Here is a 9,232-nt window from a genome sequence, read left to right on the forward strand (position 1 = left end):
CTAGGTGATTTGCACTTCTTCCTAGGCATTGAAGTCAGAAAAACTCAAGATGGAATTATGTTAAATCAGGAGAGATATATCACTGAACTTCTGTCTCGTATGGGGATGAAAAATTGCAAGCCAGTACCTACACCTTTGTCTTCTTCAGAAAAACTTTCGGCCTATGAAGGAGATCCACTCCAAGAGGAAGACAGTACAAGGTATAGGAGTGCTGTGGGAGCGTTGCAATATTTAACTCTCACGCGTCCAGATATTTCATTAGCTGTTAATAAAGTTTGTCAGTATCTACATGCACCTACTTCTGCACATTGGGCAGCTGTCAAGAGGATTGTAAGATATGTAAAGCATACTGTGGGTATAGGACTTCATTTCAAAAGTTCTAATTCCACTCTTGTAAGTGCATTTTCTGATGCTGACTGGGCAGGCTATAGTGATGGCAGAAGATCAACTGGAGGTTTTGCCATATTCTTTGGACCAAATCTTATTTCTTGGAGTGCTAGGAAACAAGCCACTGTATCACGTTCAAGCACAGAAGCTGAGTATAAATCCTTGGCTAATGCAGCTGCTGAAGTTATTTGGGTTGAGTCACTTCTTGCAGAATTGGGAGTTAAAAATAATCAGATCTCATGCTTATGATGTGATAACTTGGGTGCAACATACTTGTGTGCAAACCCAGTGTTTCATGCTAGAACAAAACACATAGAGAATGATTTTCACTTTGTACGAGAAAGGGTTGCAGCAAAGAAGCTTGAGATACGGTTTATTCCCTCCAAAGATCAAGTGGCGGATGGTTTCACCAAGGCACTACCAACACGACCATTTGATGAGTTCAAGAGTAATCTTAATTTAGGTAGTTGAGATTAAGGGAGGGTGTTAGAATATAGAGATATTGTTGTAATCTCAACCTCCTCCTCTATCTCCTATTGTATTGAAACTCTTGTACTTATCCCTTGCACAACAAGGCAACCTATCAATATAAACCAACGCGGCTCCCCTCGAAGGAGTAGGAACGCTTCATCATCTAACACCGACCTCACAAGATCATTCTAGTTCTATCATCTACTGTAACGTTCTTATATTATGAAACGGAGTAATTATGTACCAGTAATTCCACTAGTGGGGACGGGGCCTTTAGCCCCGGCCCGTAAGGGGCTTTAGTCCCGGTTCATCAACCGGGACTAAAGGGGCGGGACTAAAGGCCTAACCTTTAGTGCCGACCCTGTTACAAGCCGGGACTAAAGGTGCTCCATGTGGGCGTCTCGTAGGGCCCGAGGGGCAGGCCCTTTAGTCCCGGTTCGTTACACGGACCGGGACTAAAGAGTTTTAGATTTTGCTTATTTTTGGGTTTTTTTTGAATGAAATTATTTTTGGGTTTTAGGGTTTTAGGGTTTAGGTGTTCGAGATATTAACGTGATGCCTCGTTTGGTGTTCGGGAATTAGTTTTCATATAATTTAAATAGAAATAATTATGCATATATATATATAAGATTAACTTATCTTACAAGCGAGCATATATATATATATACAATTATATGGAGATCTGAATTATCGGGACTAGAGCCCGTCTATTCGATTACATGGACGAACATCAGTAATGGCCCCTAGCTACACTAAATCGTCCTTTGTCATCTATAACTTCCGTCCTGAGAAAGGTCGCAAGCTCCTCTGCAACAGCAATCGCGCGTTGCTCTGGTAGGACCTTCGTCCTCATGGCCGTGTACTATATAAGAAGTGGAGATGAATATGAATATCAATCATGATAACAAAGAATGACGGGTAAAAATAGAGGTGTGAATGTTCATTGCTTACGTCGAATCTGTGATCCTTGTGCTCAGAGGTAAACGTGCGAATGGTCTCGCAAACATAGTATCCGCATAGATGCGTTCCCCGTGGCTGCTGGTCGCACTTTACGAGAATAGAATATATATAATCAAAATAATAATCTAGCATCATAAATGTATTGAAAATAGAAGTATATCATACTACTACTTACCTGAGCCGCTCTAAAGGTCAGCTTCTCACGCTCGATACCGGGAGTCACGCACTTGAACCGCTTGCAAACCCTGCCCGACAAGGATAATGATTTGCTAAGTTTTTCATTAATTGGTATATCAGAAAATCATCGAAAGAGACCGATAGAGCACAAGAATGATTGAAATTACCCTTGGAGCATGTCCTGCAGGCTTTGGAACTGTTCCAAGGGTCTCGATAATGGGTCGAAGGCATCAACTCTTCCCTTATCAATTTGAATGTCCAACAGAATCCAATGAAAGCTGCATATATATATATATATATGTGTGTGTGTGTGTGTGCGTCAGTAACTTATCAATTACACTTATAAGTGAATGGACACAACAGAGTAAAGACCCTCACCTGAAGTTGTATGGAAACAGTATGTGGTCACAGAAATTTTGATCTGTTAGAAACCTTAGAAGGTTTTCCTCCGTCTCCTTGGATTTATCAGTTAGCGTCGCTATATGTATTTTATCTGGGTCAATAAACCCAATATTTATGATGTTCTTACTTTTACAATCCAGAATCTTCATTCTGCATAATAGAGTACAAGTTATATATAGACAATGAATTGAAATAACTAAACAAGTTATATGTAGACAACGAATTGAAAAACTTACAGATAATAGCAACTCATAAGCGATTTGTCGAGGGCGTCGCCATTGTACATCTGGAAGAGTTCATCAAAGTCGATATAGATTTCTTCGGGGCGGCCGTAGTACTCCCGTGGGACACTCACCACGATCATCGTTCTCCCATTCTTTGATTCACTTAAGTACCATGTATGCAAGTAACGCATATTTGTTGGGAGATCATCTTTGCTGACCAAAGGCTCTCCCATGACAAACTGTGGCTTAGGGGCTACCACAGCCTTGGGTAACCTGTCGTCTTGGGAAGCAAGAATGTCTTCAACCGAGATACCCCATTCAGCCGCCCACTTCTTTGCTAATTCCAAATCTTTCCCCTGCACCGGAGGGGGAACATTCTCGGTTAACACCTTGAGGGGTGGGATCGACTGTTTGTCCTGTTGTCCAAGCTGAGGAACGTCTGTTTTTTCTTGCTTGTAGTTGAACTTGATTTGCTCCCACTTGAACTTGCACGTGATCTGCTCTTTTTCACTTCCTGCTGCAATGTGTGTGTATAGTCATCAGGCTTATGGTGTAAGTCATACTGTGATGGAAGGGTCGTGAAGTATTTTGCAAATGCTATTTGCTTCTCGGTGTATTCCGGGCGGGGCTCGGGTTCCTTCTTTTTCATCTGCGCATCATGATGTTCCTTTGCTATCCTGGCGTTTTCCTCGGGGGTACGATCATAAGGTCTGATAGGAAGATTAGCATGAGGTACCTTTGGGAGGGGCGACCATTTGCGCTTTGGGGGGATCCGTCGCTTAGAAATCGTCGGCGGAGCGTTCTTGATGGCACGCTTCCGCTTAGTATCCGGAGCGGGCGGCGGCGGAGACGGACGACCCAAGTCCGGCGGCGGTGATCGAGATGGACTCATGTTGTGCTGGCCGACATCATGTGGAGGGCTTGGAGGTAATGGAGGTGTAGGTGACCTGCGACGACTCGGAGGCGGTGTTGTCCTTGGGGCCGAGCCTGGAAGCTTGATGTAGTTCTTGTCCCATAGGATGACTCCACCCAGTACTTCTCCGAGTGTCCTCTCATCTTCGGGTCCAGCTATGTCGAACTCCATATCATGAAACCCCGCCATGATTTCATCCACCCCGACTTTAGCAAAGCCAGCTGGAATCTCACGGCCATGCCAGCATGCATCAGGGCCAGAAGGTAAAGCTTGTCCGACGGCCACCTTCATGGATATGTTCTTGAATTTCTGATGGAGTTCACATGATGTTGACTCCTTGATTCCATCCACGGGGTAACCGGGACCGCCCTCTATCATTTTTCGTGCATCGTTGGGCGGGGCCTCAGATTCAGCCACGCTGCTTTTCCGCTTAGATGGGGCGCCGGTAATATCAAGTGCAGGATCTTCCTGGCGCGCTACTCCTCTAAGCTCATCAATCTTCTTCTGTTGCTCGTTAATCCTGGCAAGCAACTGGTTGAACTTGTCATTCTCCTCATCCTGCTGCCGCTTCTTTGCTCTCTCTCGGCTTCTGTAAGTGTCTTGGTCTCTGGCAAACCCAAGCCACCACGGGTAAGAAGGACCGAAGCCTCGCGTTCGTCCTCCATGTTCGTCATTGCCGAGGACCAGTGTGAGCAAATCTTTCTCTCTATCTGGAGTGAACTTTCTTTTTCCCTCCTTAATTTCTTTCACTATCCTTTTCCAATTCTCCCTGGGTATCCTAAGACCATCACTGCAGATGAGGTCCCCTGTTTCTTCGTCGTACGAACCACCATGCGCAAGGAACCAATTTCTTGCTCTCAATTCCCACTCATCACGGAGTGGTTCAGGTACGATGCCTTTATCTAGCAGATCTTGCTCTTTCTTATCCCACTTTGGGATGGCAGTCTCATAGCCCCCTGGCCCCTGCTTGTGGTGATATTTCTTCTTGTCGACATTTATCTTGTTCTTTTCTCATAATGCCTGGGCATCTTCTGACTCCTTGTACTCTTGAAATGCCTTCCAGTGATTCGCCTGCTTGGCTAGATACCCCTCGAATACTGGCACTTTCTTTGTCTTCAGATAGTTTTTCCATAGCTTCTTCTTCCAGCTACGGAACAGTTCGGCCATCTTCTTTAGAGCCCACTGCTTGACTTTGGCCCTCAGTTTGTCTGCGGCGTCTTCATTCTCACATTCTGGCAGGTTGAAATGTGACATGAGATCATTCCAAAGATTATCTTTGTACCTTTCGGCGACATAGTCACTATCGACTGCCCCTTTGCGCTTGTTCCACTCCCGAACGCTGATCGGGACGTGATCCCTAACGAGAACTCCGCATTGCTTCTTGAATGTGTCAGCAGCATTCTTAAGAAGCTTGGGTTCGCCCATAGGCAATATCACCTCAAAGGTGTAATGCGTTCGTGCATCCAACTTTCTAGTCGGGCCTCGTTTCGTAGCTTTGCTCGATGTGGAGGCCTAAGAGGGAGAAACATTCGTCAAATGAATGTATATGTATATAATATAGAGCTATCTCCAATATTTTTCACATATTACAAGTGATTGTCGAACTTCATATGTATACCTCGCCGGACTTTATTATTTCTTCACCGGCTTCTCCACCGGCTTCTCCATCAGTGGAGCTATCACCTTCTCCGTCATTGGACCTATCTCCTGCCCCATCGGCTTCATCTTCGTGTCGGTCGACCTCCATTCCATATCCGGAGGGGTTTAGATATGACGACGGAGATTCAGCTGGTTCAACGTCGGGGCCGTCTTTGATTATATCTTCGAGAAGTTCTTCCTCTTCGAGGTTCCTGATATGTGGATCCATAGTTCTGCAAAAAACGGACATTTGATTAACTAATAAACTAACAAACTATATAAGAGGGGTTGGAAACTTCGAAGTATCGTTTTATATAGGAGGACCTTTAGTCCCGGGTCTTGACTAGAACCTAAACTCTAAAATACGAGCCGGGCGGAGCCCAGTCCCGGACACTTAAGCATATACAATAGCAAAATTAAACTAGTTTTATTAATTTTCTTGCTAAAAATAAACTATTAACACTTAAGCATATACAATAGCAAAATTAAACTATTAACACTTAAGCATATACAATAGCAAAATTAAGCAATAATCTAAGAAACACTATTAACACTTAAGCATATACACTATACAATAGCAAAATTAAATGACAAAAAAATATATTTCTTCTTCTTGTAACCCTAAACTATTTTTTCCTCTTCTTCTATTTCTCCTCTTCTTCTACTTCTTCTTCTACTTCTACTTCTCCTCTTCTTCTACTACTTCTCCTCTTCTGTTCTTCTACTTCTCCTCTCCTCCTCTTCTAATTTTTTCTCTTCTTCTACTTCTCCTCTTCTTCTATTTTTCCTCTTCTTCTCCTCTCCTCCTCTTATTATTCTCCTTTTTCTTATTTTCTTCTCCTCCTCTTCTTATTTTCCTTTTTCCTAATTCTAAATATTACTAACCCTAATAATCTAGCACAAACCTAATAACAATAGGAATTAAATGACAAAAAATATTTTTCTTCTTTTCTTCCCTTTTTCTTCCTTTCTTCTCCTTTTTCTTCTTTTCTTCTCCTTTTTCTTCTTTTCTTCTCCTTTTTCTTCTTTTCTTCTCCTTCCCTTTTTCTTCGTTTCTTCTCCTTTTTCTTCTTTTCTTCTCCTTTTTCTTCCTTTCTTCTCCTTTTTCTTCTTTTCTTCTCCTTTTTCTTCTTTTCTTCTCCTTTTTCTTCTTTTCTTCTACTGGCCGGAGTGTTGGGGAGGAGGGGGCGGGGGGCTTACCGGCCGGAGGTGTCGACGGCGCGCGGCGAGGAGGACGGCGGTGCGCGGCGAGGAGGACGGCAGGCGGCGGCGAGCAGGACGGCACGCAGCCTGACGGCGTTGCCGAGTTCGTCGCTGTGCCGCGCCGGGCAGGAGAAGAAGGAGAGAAGGAAATGCGATTTGGGTTGGAAATTTTCTAACTCCCGCTTATATAGGTGGATCTTTAGTCCCGGTTCGGGGCTCGATCCGGGACTAAAGACCCCCTTTAGTCCTGGGTGGAGCCACGACCCGGGACTAAAGGCCCTTTTTCGGTAGACCAGAAGGCGGGAAGCAGGGGCCTTTAGTCCCGGTGCGGAGCTCCAACCGGGACTAAAGGGGGTCTTTAGTCCCGGGGCGTGGCTCCACCCGGGACTAAAGCCCCTCCTTGGCTGCACGATAAGTTTAGTCCCACCTCGCCCAGCGAGGGGGACTAACACTTGTTTATAAGCCCCGTCGCAGCTACTCCATCGAGCTCCTCTCTAAAGCAGGCTTACGGGCCTAAACTGACTTAAAAAATTGAAACTATATTTGAAATTGTGGAGAAACTTAAACCTGAATTCAAAGTGAGCTCACTTTGAATTTAGGTTTAAGTTTCTTTACAAATTCTCATATAGTTTCAAATTTTTTTCTATTTTCAATTAAAAACTATGTTTTATTAAAATTCTTTTTGCATATTTGAAAATTTGAAAAAACTATGATAATAAAAAGTGTTTGAAATTGAATAAATAATTCAAAACTATTTTCTATTTTCAAAAGTAATTATTTTGACTATCCAAACTATTAACTATTTTGTTATTTTCAATTAAAAACTATGTCTATTAAAATTCTTTTTGCATATTTGAGAATTTGACAAAACTACGATAATGAAAAGTGTTTGAAATTGAATAAATAATGCAAAACTATTTTCTATTTTCAAAAGTAATTATTTTGACTATCCAAACTATTAACTTATTGTTTTTTGAGCTAGTTGACCCTGAAATTGAAAAGCACTACAAATGAACTCTGAAAATGTTGAAAGTTGGCATGCTATCATCATTTCACCCACATAGCATGTGTTAAAAAGTTGAGAGGGCTACGACAAAAACTGGATGCACTTCGTGTACAAAACGGACAATCTCTCTCGAAGTATCATGGTTTCGAACGAGAACTCATCTCTTACAAAGGGATTTCATTTTTTTGAACTTATTTGAACTCCATAATTTTTGTGTGTTCAAAATGCACCATTGAAAGGCACATCACAAAATTTCAACAATTTCTGACTTAATTTGGTATATTTCGTGCATTTACTTATTTTTTTTGAGCTAGTTGACCCTGAAATTGAAAAGCACTACAAATGAACTCTGAAAATGTTGAAAGTTGGCATGCTATCATCATTTCACCCACATAGCATTTGTTCAACAGTTGAAAGGGCGACGACAAAAACTGGATGCACTTCGTGTACAAAACGGAAAATCTCTCTCGAAGTATCAGGGTTTCGAACGAGAACTCATCTCTTACAAAGGGATTTCATTTTTTGAACTTATTTGAACTCCATACTTTTTGTGTGTTCAAAATGCACCATTTAAAGGCACATCACAAAATTTCATCAATTTCTGACTTAATTTGGTATATTTCGTGCATTTACTTTTTTTTGAGCTAGTTGACCCTGAAATTGAAAAGCACTATAAATGAACTCTGAAAATGTTGAAAGTTGGCATGCTATCATCATTTCACCCACATAGCATGTGTTAAAAAGTTGAGAGGGCTACGACAAAAACTGGATGCACTTCGTGTACAAAACGGACAATCTCTCTCGAAGTATCAGGGTTTCGAACGGGAACTCATCTCTTACAAAAGGGATTTCATTTTTTTGAACTTATTTGAACTCCATACTTTTTGTGTGTTCAAAATTCATCATTCAAAGGCACATCACAAAAGTTCAACAATTTTTGACTTAATTTGGTATATTTCGTGCATTTACTTATTTTTTTGAGCTAGTTGATCCTGAAATTGAAAAGCACTACAAATGAACTCTGAGAATGTTGAAAGTTGGCATGCTATCATCATTTCACCCACATAGCATGTGTTCAAAAGTTGAGAGGGCTATGACAAAAACTGGATGCACTTCGTGTACAAAACGGACAATCTCTCTCGAAGTATTAGGGTTTCGAACAAGAACTCATCTCTTACAAAGGGATTTCATTTTTTTGAACTTATTTGAACTCCATACTTTTTGTGTGTTCAAAATGCACCATTCAAGGGCACATCACAAAATTTCAACAATTTCTGACTTCATTTGGTATTCTTCGTGCATTTACTTATTTTTTGTTTTGAGCTAGTTGACCCTGAAATTGAAAAGCACTACAAATGAACTCTGAAAATGTTGAAAGTTGGCATGCTATCATCATTTCATCCACATAGCATGTGTTAAAAAGTTGAGAGGGCTACGACAAAAACTGGATGCACTTCGTGTACAAAACGGACAATCTCTCTCGAAGTATCAGGGTTTTGAACGAGAACTCATCTCTTACAAAGGTTTATTAAATTTCTTTTTGCGTATTTGAGAATTTGACAAAACTATGAAAATGAAAAGTGTTTGAAATTTAGTACATTCCATACATGCATTACCTAAAAGGTTTAATACATTATTACATTATTGCACCAATATTCCTATCTATTATTTCTGTTTTCTTCTGGGTCGTAGCCATGGAGAATCTTCATCATTCAGTAGGATGCTTGGGTCAGTTTTCACTTTGAAGGGCAGAATTTCATGAAACTTATTATAATCTTTTGACATGTCTGTCTTGTCATCTACTCCCACGATGTTTCTTTTCCCTGAAAGAACTATGTGGCGTTTTGGCTC

This window comes from Hordeum vulgare, chromosome 7H (genome assembly GCF_904849725.1).
Source record: "Hordeum vulgare subsp. vulgare chromosome 7H, MorexV3_pseudomolecules_assembly, whole genome shotgun sequence".
Classification (NCBI taxonomy): Eukaryota; Viridiplantae; Streptophyta; class Magnoliopsida; order Poales; family Poaceae; genus Hordeum; species Hordeum vulgare.